The 26,030-nt window shown below is 45.6% G+C and overlaps 1 protein-coding gene across 5 annotated transcripts in view; it reads left to right on the top strand.

Annotated features, from left to right (window-relative positions):
• Nucleotides 1-434: 434 nt before the first annotated feature.
• Nucleotides 435-26,030, top strand: part of CASZ1 (castor zinc finger 1) — a 309,366-nt gene continuing 283,770 nt past the window's right edge. For 4 of the 5 annotated variants that reach the window (XM_088671543.1, XM_088671546.1, XM_088671540.1 and 1 more), the window contains exon 1: nucleotides 435-888. The gene's annotated coding sequence lies outside the window, so the exon portion shown is untranslated. Of the gene's footprint in view, nucleotides 889-12,388; nucleotides 12,464-26,030 lie in introns of all 5 variants that reach the window. The other variant, XM_088671542.1, reaches the window with a different exon arrangement.

Genomic DNA, 26,030 nt, shown 5'->3' on the forward strand with positions numbered 1-26,030 from the left:
TTAAATACTTTTATAAACATTTTAAATGCTTTTATTAAATAAATGAATGTGTTCAAATCCAAAACTACAAAAAAAGACAGGACAGTTGTTACTAAACTCTTACTCAGAATAAAGATTCAAGATGTGTGTGCACTTAAGTCCAACAGAGCATCAATATACATATACATCATAACTAATAACATGGAATTATAATTCTAAATGTTATACAGCAAGGTGGCCAGCAATGGGTTTTCATACATCACAGGAAACCCAGACATAGATCCCACCTGGTGTTATTTTTATTTTACTCTTCATTTTTATGAAATCCGTCAAAAGTCTATGGGAGGAACACAAGGTTGATAATGGTCACCTTGGTTTTGTGCTGAAAACGGTCACAGGCAGAGTGAGGAGGGGAGATGGATTGGAAAGGAGAGCAACTGCTCTTAGGCAGAAGGAGAAGGACGACGACAACAACAACAACAACAACAACAACAACAACAACAACTCTTGCCAGTGTATTGTTATCCAGTCCGGGTTTTGCAGGCGCCCTCCTCAGCTGGAGTTCCTTGCGAGTCCGTTCCATGCCCTTTTCCTCCTCTCTATTTTTTATTCCCCTTTTTTTTCTTCCGAAGTCCCCCTTTCTCCCTCGCTTTCAACCCGCGGAGAGCTCGCGGGGGGCGGGCGGTGTCAGATTGTGTCCTTACTCCAGTCCGGGTTTTGCGCGCCGCCTGCACCCCCGGTAGAAATAGGAAAATTCAATAATCAAAGCAAAAGGGAAGCGAGCGAGAGGAGGGGAAAAAAATCCCGGATCAGGGCAACTTTGATGGCGCATGCGCGCTGTAAGCCTCCATCCCAAACACACACATTTCCCTGTACTTGGAAAGTCACCCAAAGCAGCCCCAAGTGCAGGTAAGACCTTCTGCTCTCCCCTCCTTGCCCCCCCCGCGCCCGGCCCCAGACCCTTCCTCCCTGGGGGGCTCCCCCGACTCCTCGCCCGTGCACTTTTCCGCGCCTCGTCCCGGCTGGCGGCGGCCGCTTTCGCCCCAGCAACTCTCTCTGCGCCTCGCTCTCCCCAGTGCGCGCTGGGCTGGGGCAGAGAGGGCGAGCGGCGGCGGCATTGCTTGGAGGGCGACGCAGGCGGCTGCAGTCACTGGGGAAGGTGGCTGTCGCTGCCCTGGCCAGGGAGGGGGCGTGAGAAGAAGGGGCTTTGCACCGGCCGAGAGAGGGGGCACTTGTAAAAAGTGTGTGTGTCGGCGAGGGGGGTCGCGTTACATTGCACTGCACAGAACTGTGTAGGTCATTGCGCGCGGAAACGGCGCGGGGGTTTGCAGTGCGCCTGGAACGGGATGGAGGGGCCAGGACTTTGCGCGCTGGTTTTTCTCCTTCGGGTGGGGGCAGCTGGAGAGAGGCTGGAGAGAGAGAGAGGCTGGAGAGAGAGAGAGAGAGAGAGAGAGAGAGAGAGAGAGAGAGATTGCTGCTGCGACCCCCTTTCTCACACTCCTCTTTCTGCCTTTCTTCGTGGGGCACTTTGAAAGGAATGGATGCAGGTGGTTCGCTTTCTTTTTCCTTGTCCAGAGTTAGGGGCGGGAGGAGAGGGGCGGACAGGCAGGCAAGATTATCGCAATTCCCAGGACTGTCTCAAACAAGGTGGGTGGGAGACGTCCGCGCGTTTGGCGACTCGTCTTTCCTCCCCCTCCCCAATCTCCCAAGAAGCTGGAGATGCCCCCTTCCCTTACACAGGGGAGGGGGCATAGAATAATATCCCCTTGGATCTCCCAGTTGCCTACAGTTGCAGATGGTGCCTAACCATTTTTCGAAGACTTTAAAAATAGTTCCTGGGGAGGGGGTGGAGGAAAGGGAAAGAAAGGGCAGGAGGGGAAAGGGAGGCAGAGGACGAGGGGAGGGGGCGGGATCTCCCCCAACCCCCCCTCCCCAAATTTTGCTCTCAGGTGTCCGCGTTTTCAAGACAGTTTCGGCAAAACATTTCTCCCCCTTCCCACTTTTTTTTTAAGGTGAGTGCAGGTTGTCCCGGGGAGTGGGGAGGAGGAAAGGGTTAGGGTCCCTAAAAGACTGAGAATATAGAGACGTTTTTTGTCTGGGCTGGTTCTTGGGATTGGAGTCGGGGCTGCTTCTGCTTCTGTCGGCGCGCAAAGTTTTCCCAAAGTGGTGCTTTGGAGAGGAGACCCCGGGTGCGCGCTGACTTTTGGAGATATGGGCGGAGGGTCCGGAGCGCACGGTGGCCGCACAAGGGGGCGAGAGGAGAGAGAGAGAGAAGCGATGCTCAGTATTTGCTTCGCCCTGCGCTTCCGGGGTGGGGGGTTCTCTCCCTCTTCTTCCTAGCTTCCCTTTCCCCAACCCAAGTTATTTGAGAGTCCCTAAGAGTGCGCTTTTGGGGCGATCCGGGGTACTTTGTGTCTGCCCCCTCGTTTGCAGCAGCAGGTTATTTTTACCCCGTGGTATTTGCATAACGAGCAGCTGATTTGCCCCCCGCCCCGTCCTTTTCACGAACACTCTCTCATTCGTATTTTTATCTCCTGCGCTTTGGAGAAGTTGGGTCTGCTGGGGGCGCGCAAGGGGTAAGGGACGTTTCATGTACAGAGGCTGTTTTTTGGAGGGGGGAGGCCGGCAGGCGAGCGGTTGTTTGGCGTATTGTTTGTGTTGGCGGTGGGGGGCGGGGGTTTGGCTCGGCCTAGGGGTGGAGTTGCGAAGGGCGGGGCGCCCTGGAAGGAGTGGGGTTTTGGTGAACGCTCCTCTCCATGTTTGGGCGCTCCCGGGACGAGGGAACAGGTGTCGAGCTGTCAGTCAAAGTTCGGCCCTGCCGGGAACGGGGGCGGATGGGGTGGGGACAACAGCAAGATAGCGGTTAAAAATAAGGGAAAGTAGAGGGATTGGGGCGTTCGCAGAAATTAAGAGAAGGGGGTGAAAGCGTTGGACGCAGAGCGGGGCACATAGGCGTGAGTTCTGGAGAGGGAATGAAATGATTGCATACTTCCCCCTCTCTCAAATCTGCCTCTCCAGATGTATGGTCGGATCCTAAGCTTCTGGGGTAGGGGAAAGAGTCATTTTATGCAATAAAGAGAATCTTAATTTATTCCTATTTGTTTTCTTGGGGAAGGGAATAACATGTTACCCCCACCACTACTCCCATTAGATTTTGTCGCATACAAAAATGTATTGGAACTGGGCAGGTAGTGGGGAGAGGTTGGCATAGGGTTGGGGGTGGTTGTGTGCCCTGGGGAGAATTTAGCCATGGTTGAAAAATCTGTATTCTGTTGGCGTGTGGGTGGGTGTATGTGTATGGAACTAGAAGCTTCTGTGTGCTGTCCACAGTTTTAGGTTATATGTGTGCATTTGTCTTGTGTCAGTTGTCCAAATAAATATTTTCTCCGTGTTTTATTTCTTTTGATGGGAGAGAAAGGTGGCTCAGTGGCTGGCAAGGATGGAAAGGCAAAGCTGGGGTAAGGGCCTGTGGGTGGGTGGGGGTGTCATCTGGGAGGGTGGGTGCCACCTCCTGGGTGTCTTTCTGGGATATGCTACTTGAGAAAACTTTGGGGAAACAGGGTGTGCCGTGGAGGTTTGATGTGAATAGATGTGGTTTAAATCTATCTGGCTTTTGTGGGAGGGGAGGGAAACTTTGAGAACTTGATTAATAAACTCCATGTGTTCTTTCCTTTCAACATGCTTCCCTTCTTCTGCCTCCCCCCCCCCCAACAGCTCCTTCCTCAAGGCCGTATGTAACTACATTAGGGATCACCTTAATCCTTCCCGTTGGAATACATTCACTCTGGCCTTCCTATTTCTCTCCCTAAGTCTTTCCTATAAGCCATCTTTGTGTGCGTAGGGGAAATATCTTCTTAGTTTTACTTGATTGTCACCTTTTAAAAATCCATTTTTCCACCGGCTAGGAAGACTGGTGAAGAAGCAGAATATTAGTGAACTTAGTAATCAAGTTTCCAGATCTTCTGCCTCCTGTTTAATTTATTAGACTACTTATTTATTCTGTTGATAATAATCTGTTGCAGGTTTCTATGGAGATGTTAAACTGATCTCTTCAAGAAATCAAACTCCATATGTGCTAAAGTGTTTAAAGAAGTAGCGTGGGCTCTTTTTCTTCTGCTATGCTGTTTGTTTGTTTGTTTGTTTGTTTGTTTTCTTCTCGAACTGCATTATTTGGTTGTTCAACTTATGTTTTCCATATTGATGTGTTCAGAAAGGGGCAGAACTGGGGTGGGAGTGAGCAGAAAAGTTAAAGGGTATTGATCATCAAGAGTCTGCCGTTTGTGTGAATGGGACTCTGATCTTGAAAGATTCTGTCTAAAAACTGTAATAGAAAGAGCAGATTAAATGATAAGGCCCCTTCTTTTAAATATGCTTGCCTGTGGTCAGACAGACTAGTAATTGATGCAAATAAAATCTTGCTTGCTGCTGCTGCAGTTGTAAGGTGGTCCTTCCACTTCTTCACTTTATAATAAGTCCAAAATCAAATATAAAGATTTTTTGGGGTAAAGTGGATGTTCAGGGTATTATTGTTTTATCATTTATTTTTTAAGTGCAGGAGGTCAGAATCGGTAAGAGTTAATGCATTAGAGGTTTTTTTTAGTCTTTTGTTTCAGCTTAATGGGAGTGGGGGGGGAGAAATAATACATAAAAAGCTTTTCTCTTTAGAGCAGTTCTCAAGGAGATCCTGCAGACTTCTAAGTTCCAAATTGCCCAACGAAACTTTTTTCTTTTATGTTAAAGTGTCATTTTGTGATGGGTGTCATATCTTTTGGAAGCTGTCTTATTCAAGACCCGTTTAAAGATGGTGGAGACATATTTTGGGGTTCCCGGGTACCTAGCAGGTGCCAGCCTGGTGGCACTGCCTTCTGACAGACGGGCAAAGTGGTAGGTTTAAAAATATGCCTGCCGTGCATCTTCTTCCGTCCAAGCTTCGTTTCGCCCTGTTATCCAGTGCTATTCTCTTTTCAATCTTTTTTGTTTCTTAAAACAGTGTCTTCTCTTCCCCCCCTCTCCAGTTCACTTTCCCCCTTTTTCTTTTAAAACACAGATACACGTGCATTCAACTTGCTCCAGCCAAAACAGCACTAAACAGACTTAAAAACAAGACTAATGTAAGCCTAACTTGTCTGATGAAATCCACATCCTTGATTGCTTTTCATCTTATTAATTCTCTTGTGTGTTTATGTTTTTGTCCCTGCTGTTTCAGTAGAATTTGATCACCATCCTTTTCCTTCCATGCCTGCCTAGTCTGTCTCTCTCTCTCTCTCTGGTACATCTTTTGGGTAGCTGCTTCTCCCACCCCTTTTTCTTTATTCTTTTTAAAAAATTTGAATTGCAAACTGGACGGACAGAAGTGAAAAAACAACCCCACACACACACACACACACACACACACACACACAGCACTCAGAAAAAAGAAACACTGTGGCTTTAAACCTGGGAGTTTGCATATTCCCCTTGTATCTTTCCCCTTTGCTAATTATTGTGTTGTTTTCAGAGCAAATATGTCATATCCATGGCGACCGGGCAGGTTTATTGTCTTTCAGAAGCAATAGCTCACATAAGTAATTAATGACTTTTTTTTTCCTCTGGCTTAGGTTAAACAGATCATTCAAGGAAAGTCATCTCTCCCCCCTTTCTCTCTCTCTCCCCCCCACCCGCCTCTCTCTCTCTCTCTCTCTGTCTTTTTTAGCTCAGTGACATAAGAACATGAGTTAGAACAAGAAAATACTTTAACCAAGAAGTCAGTGGCTGACTTCTCTCTCTCCCCCCACACCAACATTTCTTTTAAAAGCTGGTCGTGTCAGTTTTCCTACAGCTGACATTGTCATTTTTTACAGGAGAAAATCCTGATTCTGAGGGGACGAGGGACAGAGGATTTAAGATGAATAGTGGCTTTTTGCTCCTGCAATAAGGAAAGAGGTGGTGGATATTCCACTATGATTGTTGCCTCTAATCTAGTGGGTGAACCCCCACCCCACCGCAAATTTATTAAAATGATTAGGACAGGAAAAAATACCCGGTGTTTTTAAACTTAAGGGAGGCAGGCACCTATGAATTCAAAACACACACATATGCTTGAAAAATAGACGTGTCTTTCAACAAGCATATTTTTTAATCAAATGATTACTCTGTATTAGTGTTTCCCCCCCTCCTTGAGCAAACAGAAAAAGCAAGATTTAGTTCAAAGGGTGAGGGTGGAGTTTTAACTTTCAGAAACTTGTAACGTTCTGTTCTAAGCCACCCCTTCTCTGCCAGTGGTCATCTGCTTATGTCCTTTTGCCCACTTCTTTTTAAATACTTTATTATACCAAAATGTGTTATTTGCTTAGATCAGGGACTGGCTACCCCCCACCCTTGATTTACTGACAATGTCTTCTTCTTTTTTGTCCTCAACACAAGTCACACACCCCACATACATACCCTTACTTAATTTCATTTTGAGAATATTTTACACCCAACCCATCTATCTAAATATGAGGGGAGGGGGCTCTACTGCCATAAACAGAATGTTCTGGGCAACCTATTCAATCTTTTTTTAAAAAAAACAAACCAATCCCAAACAGCCTTGCCTGTTTGACTCAAAGCAGGTCCATCTCTGTATCCCACAATCTTTCTACCTGAACTACTTTTCTTTTGAAAATGTTTTCTTTGCAACAGCAACTTCAAAAATTTGAATCCCAGCTTCTTAGCTCTTTTTTTCTTTTAAATAGCAGGTGTGGCTTAGTTTAACCCATATCTTGTTGATTTCGTGGGTGGGTGGGAACACAAATATTGCTGTGAGTGAAATGGTAAGCTTCATACCTAGATGTAGTTGGGCTCTGTTTGTCTGTACGGTATTTGACACATGTTCAAGTGACAAAACGGGAAGGTTTTTGGGATGGCAACTCCAAAATCATGTCGTAAGCGGGCAGAAACTGAGTCCGATTGTTGCTTTTCCTTTTAAAACAAACCACGAGTGTGCGAGGTGGACCTGTGTATGAAGTAGCTTAGTAATTGAGTCTTCATGCGTTTCTGATGTCTATATCAGAGTGGCAGAAGAAACGGGCAAGTGGAGAAGGTAAATAGCAGGTGAGAAGCCAGCGCTCACCAGACAGATGAAACATTAACGTACAGCTAAGGGAATGTTTAAGAGCTGCGTATCTTTCTCATTTTATTTAGATGGTTTATTTCTTCCCTTGCCATTTACCTCCCCTGCCCCCCCCCCCAATTATAAGCAACGAAGCTGCCTTCAGACATGGCTTTTGAGAGAGCATCCTACGATTCTGAATGCAGCCCAAAGTCAGGAGGACATGTTTATAAGATGGAGAATGGTTGAAAGGCTTCCTTTTAAAATAATAATAATAATAACCCACCCCCATCTGAAATCAGCTTGTCACTTGAACCAATTTTCATTTTATCATTTTTAAAAAATTAGAATTGTCAGAAGTTGGCCGCCTGTTCTTTTCCTGCTCTTCTCGGTCCTGTGAAAGGGAATAAAACTGCTTTTATCCATAAGGCGGGGATGTTCCTGGACAGCATTTATGATCTTTCCAGGCGTGTTGATGTGTACAAACAAGTGCTGGGACATGGGAGGAAGCCTGCAAAGTACCGGTGATGGAGGGGTTGGGGGGTTGGGTGGGGTGGGGTGGGGTGGCGGCAGAAGAAAGAAGGACCTCAAGTTAACTCGCTCTAGTGTCATGCTGCAAGGCGAAGAAGGGGAAAGCAGGAGTAGTGTCGTAAATTTTGCTAAAATTAATCAACCGTTTAAGAGCCCCATGTTAACGAGCCTTTTCAGGCAGGCAGGCAGCCTTCCTTTTTCCGTCTTATTCCCCCCCCACCTCATTTCCAGGAAGGAGGGGGGGAAATCTTCTGAAGGTGGGGAAGGGAATTTTAAAAAGGGGGGCAAAAGGAAGCGAAAAATGTGGGGTGGGGAGGGGAGAAATTAGTGCAGAAATAATAATAAAAAACTTCCCTCCCCAAAAAGTGGGGGTTTGATTTATAGAATATAAATCCTCAAGTGTCCTTGATCCATATTGTCAGGCCTTTTTCTTCTTCTTCTTTTTTTGGTCAGATTTGTCCTGTGTGCCTTTGACGGAAAAGGCACGTAGGGAAAGAGAGAGAGAGGAAGAGCGACAGAGGGGAGAGAGAGAGAGAGAGAGAGGAACGTGTTCTCAGCTTTGTAGCTCATTATCATTCTTAATAAGTCTTAAGGAATAAAGAGAAGCACTGAGTGTAAATGCTGGGTAATCCTAACACTCCTCAAGGTGAGAGGAGTCTTGAGGACACGGGAGAAAGGGGGGGCAGAGGAACTGGTTGTGGAAAGGGGGGCAGGGACAAAAGGGGTCCTTTTCAACTCAGCCTGTTGGCCTAGCAGCCTCAGACATACCATCGCTCACTGGATAAACTTCTACCCAAGCACAAGTTTGGAAGATGGGCTTTCCTGTAAGATGTGCAGTCAGCAAGACGAGGCTCTGTATGATGCTTATTAAAAGTTTGGTGTTTGGGAAGGAAGCGGTCACTTTTTCTTCTCTCTCCATCATCCCCCCAACCTTAAAACCACCTGAAGCCATTTCCTGGAGAGTCTGTGCCTCTGCTGTTGAACAGAGCACTTGATGCAACCTGCATAACCGTCACCCACACGGTGGCTGCTGTCCACGCCAGCTCCCGCCGCGAGTGCTGCACCCCAAGGCATCTTGCATGATGGGCAGAGCACCACTTTCTGTAGAAATTCTGCACGCGGTGGGATTGACCTTCATGCTGCCGCAGCCAGCCACAAGCACCCCAAGTGCCATCCGCTGGAGGAGGCAGTTGTGAGCGCAGCGTTCCTCCCCCGCCCCCCGCCAGATTGAATGTGACATAATGTGCATTTCTTCACAGGAGTGCACGGGAATAATTCCTGTGGGAGATGTTAATGTCAGAATGGAATATCCACCTGGATTTCACATGAAAGACTTCCAAGGAGAATACTCGCTTCCTTCCCTGTCCTGGCCAAAGGCCTTCCCTGCATAAATGTTTGTGGGCTATCCTTTCTAACACACACTCACACCTCTTTTTGGGTAAGGTTTCACAGCAGTTTCACAGCAGAACAAGCCTGTTATTCCCCCCCCCCCCTCTTCTAGCTTTGAAAAAAATACTCTCCTGACACATATCAGGTTTTAACCTTCTCCCCCTGTCCGCTGTCTGAAAGCATATCGCTGCCTCTTGTGCTTTTATTTCCTGAAGAATTTATCTCCAGATACTGTTGCTTCTTCTTATTGTTCTTTTTAATCGTAGGAAGAGGATGCACCTTGTAAATGTGCAACTTTGAGCACTGGGTGGCTTGAGGTTCTAGGAACCAATTCTGCAGGTGCCGGGCGATCCTTTCTACGAGGAGGGCTGCTTTTTAAAATAGACATAAATCTAAACCATGCTGTAGGGGAACACGGCAACTCCTTTAATTCTGTCACTGGGGAAGTTGGGGCTGAGAAGGCTGGAATTCTCTTGTGGGTAACCTTGAACCTCCCTGACCAGAGCATTTTAAATGGGGTGCACAAGGGAGGGGGCAGCCAATAACACTTTGGCTGAATATGTACCAGGCAAAAACCTGCCTTTTTCGGAAGGTGCTTTTCCTAGGCACTTGTGCATAGACTTTTCTTCAGCACAGGGGGCTCCAAGGCCTCCTATTCCTCTCCCTTTTTTAAGAACATAGGAAACTGCTTTATACTGAGTTACACCCACTGCTCCATCTAGCTCAGTATAGTCTGCCTTGATTGGCAGCGGCTCTCCAAGATTTCGGGCAGGGAGTCTCTCCCAGTTCTACTTGCATATGCTGGGGATTGAACCAGGGACCTTCTGCATGCAAAGCAGGTGCTCTGCCACTGACCATACTTTGAGTATGCCCCCTTCAACTCCCTGAAACTCCTCGGGGGCAATACTAAGACTTTTGAGGAGCCTTAAATACTTTGTAGAGAGATTGAAGCCCTTGGGGTGCCAGCATCAAATGTTTAGGTCTCTGGGGTTTCTGCAGCTTTGGCAAGGAGTGGGTGAGTCAGCTTTGGTGAGGTAACTTGTCCTTCTGAGTCTCTAGCGATGAACATGGGCCTCCCTGGGGGAGGTGAGCAGTTGCTACCACAGGCATAGCCCGCTCCCTGCCCCTTTCCGGGTTGATGCTTCCAAGTGTGGTCCACCAGTAGAGGAGGCAGTGCCAGCATTTGATTTTGGAGGGTCCTCGGGGAAGGTGCCTCACGGTCCCTGCCATGGGCCTTCCTCCTCTTCCAAGGGACTGTTACCTGCCCACTTTCTCTCATTGCACCCCTGGACTGAACCATCTGGGATGGGAGAAAGTGTGAGAGTGGGGCAAGTTCTACTCTATCTCCTCGCTCTTGTCTTTGCTTGTGTTATTGGTGAGGGCTGGTTAATGGGGCAGGGTGGCTGCGAGGAGGAAGAGCAGGCCTCAGCAAGTGCCCCATGGTGCCTATCTCTGACACTGGCCTGGCCTCGTGAGGAGCCCAGGGCCTACCTTTCCATGTGTGACAGTTGGGGCAGGTGTTTAAGAATAAGGACCATTTCACCTTTGCCTGTAAGGAGGAAGGAGTATTTTAGCTTTTCCTGTAAGCCCACACAAGCTACTTCGACAAACAATGTACACCAAATGAAATACTGGCTTTGTTCTCCAGGTCTAATGCCTGTGTAGCTGGGGAGGAGGCTATCACCAAGGCAGTTGACACCAGCTTTATAACTGTTGGCTGGCTGGGGCTGATGGGAGTGGAACCCAACATCTGAGGGACAACACATGTTCCCTATCCCTGGCCTTGGGAGAGGCAGTTTTGAGCACTGGTGTTATTATTATTATTTGGGAGAAGAAAAGGCCAAGGTTTAAACCCTGCACAGATCTGAAGTGGAGTCCCTAAGATGGTTTTACGTCTCCTTCCAGCAACTCCTCCTGGTGCCCAACATATTGCTCTGCTTTCATTTGGACCACATCAGTGCAGCCAAGCGGGTGTGTGTCTGTGTCTGTGTCTTGTTGTCTGTGCAGCCCAAGGCCTCCATACACACTGCCCAGGCTTGCACCCCAGAAAGGTCACTTTGGTTCTGCTAATGTGACAAAAACAATGTGGGAGTTGTAAGTTACCAGTCCCTGCAGCTACAGTAGGTGCTGTGATTCTCGCATGGTTTGACTTGACCTCTGGAGGCACACTCCATTGTCTCTCAAGACAGATGCCAGCAATTACCATTATTTATTAAATTTGTATACTGCCTTTCATCCAAATATCACAGAGCACAACATAAAAATACTAGATGAGAACACAAAATACATAATAAAACTAGAGCAAGAACAAAAACCAAACCAATATCCCGCCTCCCACAAAGGCATTTAAAAGGCGTCATGTGGAAAAGGGCTGACCAAAACAGAGACTGAGGCTGAAGATGAAGAAGGAAGGAAAGTTAACAGGTTAGAGATGAATTGGGTGAGCCTACATCGAACCATTGCCGAGGAACAGAAGAAGAGATCTGCTGGATCAGTCCAGAGCCCATTTAGTCCAGCATCCCGTTTTCTCAGTGGACAACCAGTTGCATCTGGGAAGCCCACAAGCAGGACCTGAGCACAGCAGTGTAGCTCCATCCCCAGAGTCCAGCACTCCCATTGGCCCACAGCACTGCATCTTAAAGGGAATCTGTGAGCCCTAACGATTCCTATGAGCCTTTTCCTTGAACAATTTGCTCTGCGGACTTATTTCTTTGGCAGTCTGTTTGGGGACTATTTCATGACTTTCCTCCCTTTTCCAACAAATGTGACTGCTAGATTCCTTGAGGGTAAGCGTGGGGCAGGAGGGATCTCATAATTAAAACATGATAATTTCAAATGCCGCAATGAGCATTGGTGTAGAAACGTGAATAAAAATACCCAAATGCGTATTGGTGTAGAATAAAGAAGGGTGGCTTTTTTTGTTTTTAATCACCTAAAATTCCATGCCCAATTTATAGAAACTTGCATCATAAGAACAAACAAATGCCCCGAGTCCAGCATCCCTTTCTCACAGTGCCAACCAAAATGCCTGTGGGAAGCCTGCAAGCCAGACCTGAGCACAGTACCATCTCTCTTTCTCTCTGCCGGTGAGTCCCAGCAGCTGGTATTCAGAGGCGTACTGCTTCCGATCACAAAGGGCAGGCAAAACCACCGGGGTTAGTAGGCACAGACTGCGACCCAAGCTGTCAAAATCTATCCCAAAGAGAGAGCATCCTTTTGCTGCTGACCTGATGGGTCTCTGAAATGAGATTTCTAGGATGAGAAAAGAGCTCAGGTGCTGCTTTCCAGACAAGGCTGCGTTTCTCTGAAAGGCTTCTGTGGATGGTAAATGATTTCTGCCGGATCCCCCCCCCCCCCGTCCGCTCTCTCTCTCTCTGGGATAGGCCTTGAGAAAACATGTGGGTATCTTATGTCTTCCAGGAGATTCTCCAACTTGGACCCTGCCCATTCCATCAAGGGGAGCTTTCTGGCAAATTGCCCCCAGCCGCCACCCAGGTGATATCCTTCCATCAGGGTTATAATCGTTCCCTCTCCAAAAAGACTTCCTCACTGTCACACCGGCACCGTTTGCTAGTGTTGTTTGGCAACAAAAGCTCCCTGGCTTCCGCCCACAGGGAGAGAAAGGGGGGGGCAAGTGGGGCTTGCAAGAAAGCACATTTATTGAAAGAAAGAATGAAGCGTCCAGTACTCAGCCGGTGTATGTGTGTGTGCCCCCTGTTTCGTCCGCTTTCTGCCAAAACACACATTCTTATTTCGGTAACTTTGATCTTTTGAAGAGGTTAATTTCCATGACGAACTGCAGGCCACGTGCCTGGCGGATTTATCTAATTAGACTGACACTTTTCTCTTTTAAAAAAGGAAAATTAAGCTCCCCCTTTGGAGGGACTTAAGTCTTTTTAAAACTATGGGAGCAGAGGGTGGCAGCTGGCCTGCTACGTGCCAGTAGCAAATACGTGAGGTAGGGCTTTCCCCCATAAATGCAGTCTGTGCTGCTTGACTTGGCTAATTTGGTGACTGAGTTTTAAACTCTCGCCTTCCAGCCAGTTTCTAAGAAAACCCTTCTTAGCCCAAGCAGATTTTTTTAAAAAAACAACAACAACGCTCTCTCTTGTTGTTATACATTTGTTGTTGTTTTTAAGACTCAATTACATTTTTTCTAAAGAAGATAAAACTGCTCTGCTCTTCTTAAAGGCTTGCTTGGATTTCTTACTCATTTACTTCCTTAAAACTTTTGAAAGGCAAGATGGGATGTAAACAACCGTAGCTGGCTTATAGCTGTTAAGAATACAACACCAGTAGCATCACTATTATTACGTTTAAAAACACTAATTATAAAATAAACAGTGAGAGAAACAGCCTTCCACAAGGTATTCCAATCACTTTCTCTCAGCCTAACCTACCTCGCAGGGTTGGTCTGAAGATAAAAGGGGGAGTGAGAAGACCAGTGGAGCCCCTCGCATTAAATGCACTAAATAAAGAATAAAATCCAAAATGGAATCCATCATCTGGTGTGGAGTCTTGCTATGTGATGATCCATTGGTTCCACAAGCAGGCCTCCGAGTTACTGCTGCCTCTGTGTGGGAGGTTTCGCATGGAGGAATTTGCCGGGATGGCTGTGCCTATGAAACTGAAGACAGATTGCATAGTCTTGCATGTTGAAGGTCTCCATTTTGATCAACTTGTGTCTTTCCTTAGAAGAGGTGGGGAGAATGACAAAGCCGCAGGCTCTTGTGAATTCGTAGCATTTCTGGACATTTAGGAACTGTTATTCTGGGCCAAGTCAAGCCAAGGGTCTGCCATTTAGAAGGTTGCTTCTGGAAGATTATTATATTTGCTAGTCACTTTTCTCACACAGGTTTGCATCCTCCAGTTTCATCCGCATGGAAGTGAGTCACAGATGCTCTTCTGTGGCCTACTCTGACTAGATGATGCGGAACTGGTACAAGGTTCCTCTCCATTTTTTAGCCTTGTACCACAGGCTGTAGAATTAAAAACAGTGGGGTGTAGTAGACCCTTGTACAAAATCTGGTGTTATAAGTGTGGGTAAATGCCAGGATCTGTCCAGGTCTTCTTAGGCCCCTATGCCTGGGCAGGACGTCTGGAACACCTTCAGCATACACCCGGGAATCATGGACTCATAACTGGGCTTTATGAGCACCAAATCAGCAGTAAACAGCAGAAGCATTTGTAGAGGTTTCAAAACATTCCTCATTTATTTCTATTAACTACTGCATATTTACAGATCTGGCTTTGTGAGTGTTACAGCCTCTCACTTAGCCATCTTGTCTACAGAAGATATTAAACTGCACACAGCACACGGCAGAGAGCAGAGTCAGGAATGAAATACAACAAAGTAACAATTCCTAACTGTTCCCTCCCAACAGCAGATATCACCAGATTTTCAGAATGGGAGGGGTGAAAATGCTCACAACCTCCCCCTTTTCATTCTGACCATTATGAAAATCTAGCACAAAAGCAATTTCTTTACATATATACCAAGTTGTTCCTTATTAACAGCTTTAGTCAAAGCATCAGCAGGTATTTCTTTCCCTGGCATATATGAGACTTTTACAACTCCTTTCTGAATGCATTCTCTGGCACGGTGCAATTTGATTAGCAAATGTTTTGTTCTTTGCTTGCACCCTTCTGAATGGATTAGTTCTATGCAGGCTTTGTTGTCCTGATAAACTTGAATTGGACAACAAATTTTAACTCTCATATCCTCACATAGTTGCAATAACCACTCTACATTCATGAGGGAAAAATTTAAAGCGTTGAGTTCTGCTTCACATGAACTCATGCTTATTGTTGCCTGTTTCTTACAAGACCAATCAAATAGGCACTGATTGTACAAATAACACACACCTGAGGTGCTCTTGCCATCAGTTGTATCACTACCAAAACTGGCATCGGCATAGATCTCAAGACCTCCAGATTTTTGGCTAGTAAGCTTCAACCTGTAATGCATAGTGCCTTTTAAATACCTAACTATGCGTTTCAGTGCCTTCCAGTCTTGCACTGTAGGTTGATTTACATATCTGCTGAGCAAATTTACGCTAACAGCAATGTCTGGTCTTGTGCACCTTGCTATAAAACTAAGTTTACCCAAAACACTTCTGAACAATGTAGTGTCAGGAAAAACATTAGCATTAGTATCATGTTGGTACCCTGTGACCATGGGGGTGTCTACAGAATTGGCATCTGTCAGATTTAATTTTTCAATCACATCATTGATCTTACGTGATTGATGCAGCAAAACATCACCTTGCTTATTTCTCTCTACTTCCAGTGAGAGATAATTGCTGACTTCCCCTAGGTCTTTCATATCAAAATGCTTTTGCAGTTTTGCAAGAGTGGTTTTGTAAATATTTGCATCCTTCCAGAAAAACAAAATATCATCCACAAAACAAATGCAGTACAATTTGTGCTGGTTAGATTCTTTAACAAAAACACAAGAATCAGCCTTTCCTTGCTGGAAACCTAAGGAAAACAGCACTTCTGTCAGCTTAGTGTGCCAGCATCGAGCACTTTGTTTTAGACCATACAGGGATTTTTTTAATTTACACACCATTCCCTTTTTTATCTGCACTCCGTCTGGCGGTGACATGTAAATACTCTCATTGAGAATTCCGTACAAAAACGCAGTATTTACGTCGTGATGAGATATGGTCATGCCCTCTTCTGCAGCAATTTTCATCAACAGCCTAACTGTCTCAAATTTGACTGTCGGTGAATATGTCTCATGATAGTCCTGATCAGGAACTTGAGAAAAACCACGTGCAACTAATCTGGCTTTATATCTGACCACTTTACCAGTCTGATCAGTCTTGGTTTTGTAAATCCACCTGCTGTCTACAAGTTTCATGCCTGGTTCTACTGGAACCAATTCCCACGTGTCATTTTGCTTTAGGGAATTCAATTCAGCTTTCATGGCATTAAGCCAAGGTTCGGCATCTTTTTCAGGTAAATTTTGAACCTCTTTGTAGTTAGTTGGTTCAAAAACTGAGTTTGGATTGCTAGTGGCAGCCATATCTGAAATAGCAGCTTTAGCAAATTCTTTAGAAAATCGTTTAGGTGCTTGTCCCTTGGTAGTTCTCTCAGATCTACGCAATACTCTGGGATCCTCTGGGTCTGGTTCCTCCTCCTTGGGAGAATGGTGACCTGTATCTGGCAAAGATTCTACCTCTAGATCAGTGTCAGACCCATCTGATTTCTTAAAAGAGGTCTTTTCATTCTGATCATCTGTATCAGTGTCAGAATCTGTGCTACCATCAGCATCAATTACAGGTTTTGCCTCTTTGTTAATTGGTTTCACCACCTCATCATCTGAAATGGGATGACATTGAAAAATGCCAACTTTGTCCCATTTTGGATTACAATCCATGCTTCTGGTCAGCCTAATTGTGTTTGTGTCTGTCATCAGCACACGATAGGAACCTTTTTCATAACCTAGAAAAATGCCATGTTGACCAGATTTGCTCAGTTTGTCACCTTGCAGAGTGTGCACCCAAACTTCAGAACCGAAAATTTTTAAATGTTTTACAAACGGTTTCCTTTTGAACAGCATTTCGTATGGGGTGCAATCAATGGCTGATTGATACCTGCGGTTGTAAATATAGGTGAAACACGATAGAGCTTCAGCCCAGAAGGGGTTGGGTAGGCCTGAATCATGCAACAGAGTTTTAATTCCTTGTTGCAAGGTCTGGTTTACTCTTTCACATAAACCATTCTGCCATGGAGATCTGGGCGTGGCAGTCATGTGCTCTATGCCCTGTTCTGCAGTAAAGTTTTCAAACTGTTCTGAACAAAATTCTCCACCCCTGTCAGTGAAAAGACAACGTACATGCTCATCGTGAACATTCCTGAGCCATGCACAAAATTTTTGAAACTTAGAGAAGGCTTCAGACTTCTTTTGTAACATATAGACCCAAACATATCTAGAATAGGCATCTATCAGAACCAAAAAATAACATGAGTTTCCTCTAGAGAGCGCTAGAGGTCCAACCAAGTCTGCATGCACAATCTCATAAGGTTTCTTAACCTCCCTCCCAGATTTTGTACCTTTGGGAGCTTGCTTAATTTTGTTCTCTGCACATGAGACACATTTCATATGATAAGGACACTTTTGAACTTTCATGCCCTCAACCATATTTTGCATTTTACCTACTGCCTGGAAATGCAAATGACCAAACAAACGATGATAATCATGAATACAATGGTTATGCAATTTCTCATTCTTATCTACTGATATATTACAGCACGCCTTTTCAGTTTCTTTAGTTGCTCCAGCAGCTGTACCTGTAACAAAAGGCAATACATATAAACCATCAACACACTTAGCATAAAGAATGAGTTTGTTGTCTCGAAGAATTTCACACCGAGAGTTTGCAAACACCACTTTAAATCCTTGAGCGTCTAGCTGAGAAACACTCAAGAGATTATCCTGCAAATGAGGAGCATACATAACATTTTTAACTGTTGCATTAAGGCTCTGCAAAGAAACCGTTCCCTGAGCCAAACTTTTAATAGTCGTTCCATCCGCTTGATGAATTGCTCCTCCCTGTTTCTCAAGATGAAGAAAGAGATTTTTATCATTGGCCACGTGCCTTGTGGCTCCTGAGTCGACAACAAAAACAGAACGTGTGAGTTGATTAGAACTGCGTGAAATCAAAGCCTTTGATGCAGCTGGCCCTTGGGGTTTTCGGCCTCCTCCCCCTTTGCCTTTGAAGTTGCCCTTCTTCTTTGAAGAGTTTTTACACTGATTTTTAAAATGGCCGACCTCTCCGCAAGAAAAACAGCGGCGCATTTTAAGAGCTTTTGCAACACTTTCACTTTCCCCTGTTGAAGGCTTGTAGGCATTTCCAACAGCCTTGTCCCTGCTTTCTCTAGCAGTCTGTCTGCGATCCCACTCATTCAAGAGCACGCTAGACACATAATCTTCTGTTAGACGGTCATTGGGCAAAGACGACAATTGAGCAGCTACAGCATCATAAGATTCATCCAAACTGTTTATGATAAGCATTGCAAAAACAGCTTCTGAAATATTTAAGTCTCGCTGGACAAGATCCTGTCTGAGACGTTTTAATTGGGCTAGATGGCTGGGCAAATCACCATCTTTCTGTAATTCCAGCCTACACAGCTTTTTAAAGAAAAGCACACTGGATCCTGCATTTTGTCTTAGATGCATATCTCGAAGTTTATTCCAAACAGCCCGTGCAGTCTGCTGGTTCTCCAAATTGACCAACAACTGGTCCTGGACACTCAGAATAATTGTCCCCCTGGCTCTCATGTCTGCCTCATGCCACGCTGGCCATCCATCATCATCCTCATTGGGGGGGTCATCTTCTATAATATGGTAAAGCTTTTCCCTTTGTAAAAGTGCTTTCATTTTGACCTGCCACGTAGGATAGGTCTCTGGTGTAAGGAGAGGAAAAGATAGAGACATCTGGCCAGAATGTGCAGAAGCCATGCCTGTGTTTAGTTAACAGCAAGACACTTCCCTTCATGCACCCCAAATACTCTTGACTCTTTCAGCAACTTCTCTCCCCACTCAGCACAATTAACAGGCAAACTGGAAAAGCGTCTCTGCTGTCTTCCTGGCAGCCAGCAACATACCTTTCTGTAAATCAAACAGCAGCTTGAAAAACAGCTTCAGCTCACAGCTCAACTCCGATGTGCAGCATCAGATGGAAATGGATCAGAAACATCCAATTATCCAACCATCAATAGCCATCTGCAACCACCAGTCTGCTACCAGCAACCATCCGCCTGCTACCATATGTGGGTAAATGCCAGGATCTGTCCAGGTCTTCTTAGGCCCCTATGCCTGGGCAGGACGTCTGGAACACCTTCAGCATACACCCGGGAATCATGGACTCATAACTGGGCTTTATGAGCACCAAATCAGCAGTAAACAGCAGAAGCATTTGTAGAGGTTTCAAAACATTCCTCATTTATTTCTATTAACTACTGCATATTTACAGATCTGGCTTTGTGAGTGTTACAGCCTCTCACTTAGCCATCTTGTCTACAGAAGATATTAAACTGCACACAGCACACGGCAGAGAGCAGAGTCAGGAATGAAATACAACAAAGTAACAATTCCTAACTGTTCCCTCCCAACAGCAGATATCACCAGATTTTCAGAATGGGAGGGGTGAAAATGCTCACAATAAGGCCTGTGGTCCAACACCAGAAGTACATACCTGGAGAGGTGTACTCTCCATTTTGCAGTTTCCCTTGTTTTAGAAAGAGCAGACACATGGTTTTTGTTTACCCCCCAAAAGTCATGTGAACTTGGAAGCAATTGGCACTTCCTTTTTCCAGGAGAAGCTGACTGTGCAAAGTGCTGATCAGCTTGCCTCTGAATATCAGTGCCCAGGAATTATGTATTCATGGCACAGACCTGCATATGCTACTACTTTTTCTTTTTTTAATAAAATTTGTATGCTCCCCTTTATCCATAGATTTCAGGGCGGTTCGCAGCATAAAATCACAATATATTTTTAAAAAACAGAAAATACATGATAAAAACAAAAACAACCCAGCAATCCCTCCTTCCGGAGCACGTTTTAAAAGGGCATCAGATGTCAATCAGCCAAAGGCCTGATTAAAGAAGAAAGTTTTCACCTGGTGCCTAAAGGTGTGTAATGAAGGCATCAGGCAAGCCTCCCTGGAGAGAGCATTTCACAAACGGGGAGCCTCTGTGGAAATGGCCTGTTCTTGTACAGTGGTACCCCTAGTTACGAACTTAATTCGTTCCGGAGGTCCGTTCTTAACCTGAAACTGTTCTTAACTAGAGGCGTGCTTTCGCTAATGGAGCCTCTTGCTGCCGCTGCGCCACCGGCACACTATTTCCGTTCTCATCCTGGGGCAAAGTTCTCAACTCGAGGTAACTCTTCCAGGTTAGCGGAGTTTGTAACTTGAAGCATTTGTAACCTGAGGTGTTTGTAACTCGAGGTACCACTGTATTGCCATCCTCCAGACCTCTTGTGGAGGAGGCACATGAAGAAGGGCCTCAGAAGATGATCTCAGGGTCTGGGTAGGTGTATATCGAGAGAGGCGGTCCTTGGGGTATAGCGGTTCTGAGCTGTTTAAGGCTACATAGGTCAAAACCACCCCTTTGAATTGGGCATGGAAACTAATTGGTAGCCAATGCAGTCAGACAGATTGCACACTGACTGAGACCAGAGGGTCAAGAAGTTAAGGGTGGCATGCCTAGAGTTTGTCCCACTTTTATTTTCACAGCAACCTTGTGAGGTAGCTTAGGTTGAGCATGGGGGAGCAGCCCAAGACCAGTTCTGTGCTTTTCATGGCTGACTGGGAGTTTGGAACCCAGCCCTTCCTGGGCAAGCTCCACTATATAATTAAAATAAACCAGCAGCAGGATTTAGGCATGGTGTTAAAAAGGAAGGTGTTTCTGTGCATCACGTAATAAAGTTAACTGAAATTATTTGCCACAAGATAAGGCGGAGGGTAACTATCTTAGATGGCTTTAAAAGAGTATGAAACAAATTCGGGGGTGGGGGTGGGGATCTGTCTCTAGCTCTAAGCCAGGGATGGGGAATTTGTAGCATTCCAGATTGGGGCTCCCAACTCGCATCAGCCAGAAGGACTAATGGTCAGTGACTAGTGTATCTGTAGTCCAGCAGTCCTTCGAGAGCTGAAGTTTCCCCATGCCTGTTTGAAGCTATTGTGCCCAAGGGGCGCCTCTATGATCAAACACAGTCTACCTCTGACTTCGAGACGTCGAGAGAGGCAGTAACAGGAGACCATCGCACATCTTGCCTTGCTCTGCTTTTTTAGTTTGTAGGTGAATGTGACTAGCCACTCTTGGGAAATAGCAAGGTATGATCCAGCATTGCACATGGTTAAAAAAAAAAGCCCCAGCAGCCTCAGGGTTTTGTTTTTAAAGATATTTATACTGTATGCTGCTTTTCAAAACTAATGTACAAAAGGTTTGCAAAAATTAGGGATGCTGAAGTCTAGATCTGTGTACTTCTTCCCTGCAATTCTGTGGATGTAGTTATCTAAGTCCTACTCAGAGTAGACCCAAATGGACCTAAATTAGTTGTATTCTATTAACTGTCATGGGTCTGCTCTGAGTAGGAACTTGAACTGAATACAGCACACAAAGTACCCAGCTTTCATAAAGCATTTGTTGTCTGCCATCCGAGAGGCCAAAACACTTGTGAGTTTGATTTTTTATTTTTAAGTTTTCCTCCTGTTTGTCCCTTGGCTTGTGCAGAGGGGAGGAAAGACTCAGAAGTTGCATTCACTGCTAACGTCTGTTCTATGCCCAAAGCCTCAGAACAGGTAAAAATAAAAGATAAAATTCTGCTGTGTTTGCCTTACTCCCTGCTCCCCCTCCTTTGCCCTGTTCAGGTGGTGCTGGCTGGTTTATCTTCCTTTTTATTTATAAAGGGTGGAGTAGCAAAAGAAGACAAAACTGAGACCAAGAATGGAGAAAGGAAGCAAAACCAGGGAAATCTAGGTGGGACGAGGACAGGTCCTAAGAAACGTTCCAGTTTGAGGACAGACTTCCTTTGGATCGGCCAGTGAAGAGAACGGGAGCGAGAGAATAACAATGGAATGCTTCAAACCTTTCCTCCTCCTTTCCTTAAGGACTCTTCATCTGCCCTCTTGGCTTCTACCGTTATTCTCACAAATTCTCAAACGCACAAGTGATAAAACAATCAAAACATCTAAAAACAATTCCAATGCAGATGCGGACTGTAAAAGAACTCATTTAAAAGGCTTCTTGGAAGAGGAAAGTATTCAGCAAGCTTTGAAATGGTGGTCGTCTTGTAATTTAACAAGCGGTAATTCTGATGGGGAGGTGCCACCACACTACCTAAAGGCCTGGTTTCTATATTGTGGATGTCCTGATAATATGGTATCTGCAGGAGACCCTAGATTGGATATTTAGAAAGGGATGAGATATATTTCAGGTATGCTGGTCCCAAACCAGCACTTTAAACTTAGACTGGTAGCTAATTTGCAGCCAGTGCAATTCGTGGCAGCAGAATAAAAATTAAAGCAACTGGAAGTTGAAGGATTTCCTGAAGAGCAGAGTTCTCCCGGCCTGTCGAAAGCAAAGCAATGACTTGGCTTGGCAGCAGAGATAGGATTCCTTAAGTGTGGGCTGGGGGGCATGACTTATACACTGTCATCTCCTGTGCTCATCCAAGACTTTGGATATTGTGTGGGACGACTGGGAAGGCAAACTTAAGATGAGATTTTTCTTCACATATACTGAACCCATGATCCTTTTTCTTGGGGCTGGGGCAGGATGAGTGTGCACACATGTAACACTCAGGGTACATGTGCTCCATCACCCTGGTGCAGCTGCAGAATACTGCAGCCAGAGGAAATACCTGCTGCTGTTTTTAAGGAAGCTGTTTCCTAGCTCTTAGGAATGCGAAGGTAAGCATGCAAGCAGTGCCTGGTGAAATTTGGGGAGATAAAGATGGAGGGAGAATAGGGTAAAAGCAGAGTGCAAGTCTTTCCTGGACTTCTGCTTTAGCCTCAGTTTACCCCCTTCATGGCCACGGGAGGACTGGAGTGCATGAGGCAGGCAAAAGACCCAAGTTTCCTGTACGGGTGTGTGCCATAAAAAAAGACGACCAGAACCCCCTTCTCTCCCCCCCCCCCGTGCCTTTTATCTTAACACAGTTTAAAGCTCAGTCCTGCTATTTGTGCAAATGTCCTCTCCTCTCCTTCAACCTTGTATTGCCTGTCTGTATAATGCAAATGGAACATGCTTGGGATGAGGACTGCATTATGTCTCCATTTTGTGCATTTTCTGGCGCTAAGCATTCTGTTCAGCACATAGTTGTTGTTCCGTAATAATAAACGGCAACGATGATTATCTAACAGCGGGCAGGGGGGGGGGGGATGCAGACTTACTTCGTTTCCACTTTGCAAAGCAATGTGTGGATTGAAACAGAAGCATCTTTTGAAATGTGAACATCTCCAGTTTTTGCAGTGCAGTTCTTTAGCCAAGTAATGTGTGCACAAATGCATATATCAGGGGGAAAGTATACATTGAAATGCATATGTCAGCAAAAATAACACCAATATGTGTTCTATTGGGGGGGAATGGCTTTGCAAAAATCAGTACATTAGGCAAAATTGCATACAAGCACAAGGAGGAATTTGCACTTAAACCCAGATGAATTTTCATGAGAAATTTTGAAATAATAACTCATAAACTCATGTGGAAATGTGGAGAACTGAGCATTTAAGACTGGATAAACAAGAAACTGAAATTGACTTTTGCACCCCTAAACCTCACTAACCGTGGCTGCTGCTGTTAAACCAACTTTGGACTGATTTTGATTTGGTCAGTTCTGTTGGACCAGAGTTTGTTCTGTTTTGGAGCAGATGTCTGTAGCCGGTGGCAAAACCAGAGCATCATCTTAGCTCTTGGAGGGAAAAGCGCAGCTGTGCTTGGAGAGAGGCTATCTTTCATAATAGCCAGTCTCTCGAATGTTAGGCCTGACTTGGGGAGAGTGATTCCGAAGCCACCAATGTGGAGATTAAGGGGGATGAGAATGTAAATCTTAAGTAAAAAGGTAATTGAATGTAATAGCAAACACTGTGCGGGCTATGTTAATTTTAGCTCTTCCCTTGGATACAAGACGCTGTATTAGTGTTTTATTACCATTTTGTTTGCTCTAATAAAATAGTAAAATTTATTTCGCGGAAGTTGAACGATGGTTTTACAATGCAAATTTAAAGAAATTGGACTTTTCATTTACGGTGCTGCTATTTCCCCCCTTTAAAAGAAAAAAGAAGCAACCTTGAGAAGGTGTAAATTAGACACCTCAGGTAAAATGTGTGCTGTGTGTAAGAGAGAGAGAGAGAGGAAGAGGATAGAGGAAGAGCAGGAGAGTTTGGAGGTGAGAAAAGTTAGATGTGATTTTGGAAGGGGGGGCGTAGAAATGGCTTCTCAGTCCCCTAAGTATTTTGGAGAGGTGGGGGAAGGGCAGGTGAGCAAGAGGGCACTGCTTTAAAATCAGATGGATGAGAAATGTCACCCTTTCCTCCAGCAGAGCCAGAAGAGGATAGCTGGTTGTAGTTGCACGATCCGAGCTCTTTTTGCTAAGGCACTTGCAGCTGTGAGCAGTGTGCTCGGTGCATTTGTTTGGCGATAGCAAAATTAGAGGAGGTGGAACCGAAGTGGACGTTTTGAGCAAAGCTGGAGAATGAAAGTCTGATGATTCTGCTCATCTTATTCCAGGGGCATAAGGTTTGGGAAGGAAGAGACAGGGCCCTTTTCCTGCAGCTGCAAATCTGGCTCTCCGGGATGAGATTTGAGAGGCGCAAGTGCAGGCAGGGGGAAGCCGGCTTGTGGCTCCCCACTCTTTTGATGGCTTTCTGTTTTGCAGGAGTTGTTGCTGCCTACTGATGGGTTTTTTAGACAGTCCGTTAAGGGTAAATGGGGGAGGGGAGAAGAAGAAAAAGGTGACACTCCAGGTGGATTTCAATCAAAAACTATAATTACATCAAATAGTAAACGGAAATGCGGGTGGGAGGGAAGGAGCGGGTTATGGGAGAGGATTATGCATTCCCCCTGAACTCTTTCTGGCTGCTGAACTGACTTTGTGCCTCTGCATGGGGCTGTGTGTGCAGACAATAATTGGCTGCCTCCTTAAATTTTCTTTATCTCCCAGTACCCCCCCCCCACCCTTCTTGCTTTGATGCCCTTGATATGGGTGAAGGGAAAGGAGGGTAGAATCTGTCTGCTCAGGGCTGTTGATGGCCTTTGGCTCGCCATAGGATGTGCCATAGGGCCAAGTGCTTGGGATGCACTGTGTGTCTCCTACAGCGTGGCTGGTTCCAGCTGACAGCATGCAGACCGGTTACAGCCCCAAACCAACATTATCCAGCACCCTGCCCCAGAACCCCAAGTTTCTGAGTCCCTAGGGCCCTCTGTGATTGCCTGATGTGGCTGACTTCTGGCAGCAGGCCTAAATGTCTGGGGGGTTACAGGTTCTCCACCCCTGTTAGAGTCTGTCACCCCAGTGATTGCAACAGTCGGGCCATTTGGAGGATGGAGGATTTCTGGAGGATAAAGAGGTTCATACCTATGCCAGACTGCCATTAGCAACCCATATACCTCTTCGAACAGTGCTGCAGAATGCGACTTTGCCTTTCCAATCCTTTCCCCCCAGTTTCTTCCTCCACCTCTCATTCCATTCTTTCCCTCCCTGCTGCTTCCCTTTCTTCCTGTCATCTCGGTGTGTCTCTACCTGTACACCTGCACACCTGAGGTTCAGATTTGCTTTGGGGCAACTGAGTGTGGCTTCTCCCCCACCACTCAAAAAGAGAGAACCAGACAGTGGGGATAAGGTTTTAAATCCCCCTCCACTGCCTTCCCAGGCTTGCATCTTCTGATGGCTTTCCAAATGTGTAATCCTGGAGCCCACAGTCTCGCTCGGCCCTTGTTTGATCCCTGTTTGATGCAATCTTTTTATTTTCAATTGAAGTTTGGCACCGTGCAGGGGCTGGAAGTTACTTTCCAGCTCCCTTTGTTGTCCCTCTCCAAGCATAGCCATTATAACTGAGGACGTTTTTTGCGAGTGTGCTCACAAATGGCTTGCAGCATATCGCGGTACCTTTTCAGTCCTGTTGGGCCAGAACGACTTGTGACATATTAGGACTCAATTTAAATTAGTTTGCCTGTGCACATCGTTCCACTTTCCACTTCAGGATGGCCAGGTGCAAAGGAAGGATTGAAAAGCTGTTAGCAGCTCCGTAGATCAGAACACACACAAAGCAGCTTTAAAATGGTCCAGACTGTTGGTTCGTCTAGCTCAGAATTTCCTACACAGCTCTCCAGGGCTTCAGGCAGGAGACATTCCCAGCCCTGTATGTAAAGCAGATGCTCTACCTCTGTGTTCAGTCTGCTGCCAATAAGGGTGGGCAGGAAATAGAATGATAGGAGATAAGTGGGTGATTTGAAGTAGGGATTCTGACTCCCATTTGTGTTTAACAATAGTGGCGTAGATCAGTTCTGTAAATAAGCCAACTAAATTCACTTAAGAGGTTTCCTGCA

This window comes from Zootoca vivipara, chromosome 6 (genome assembly GCF_965207765.1).
Source record: "Zootoca vivipara chromosome 6, rZooViv2.hap1.1, whole genome shotgun sequence".
Lineage (NCBI taxonomy): Eukaryota > Metazoa > Chordata > Lepidosauria > Squamata > Lacertidae > Zootoca > Zootoca vivipara.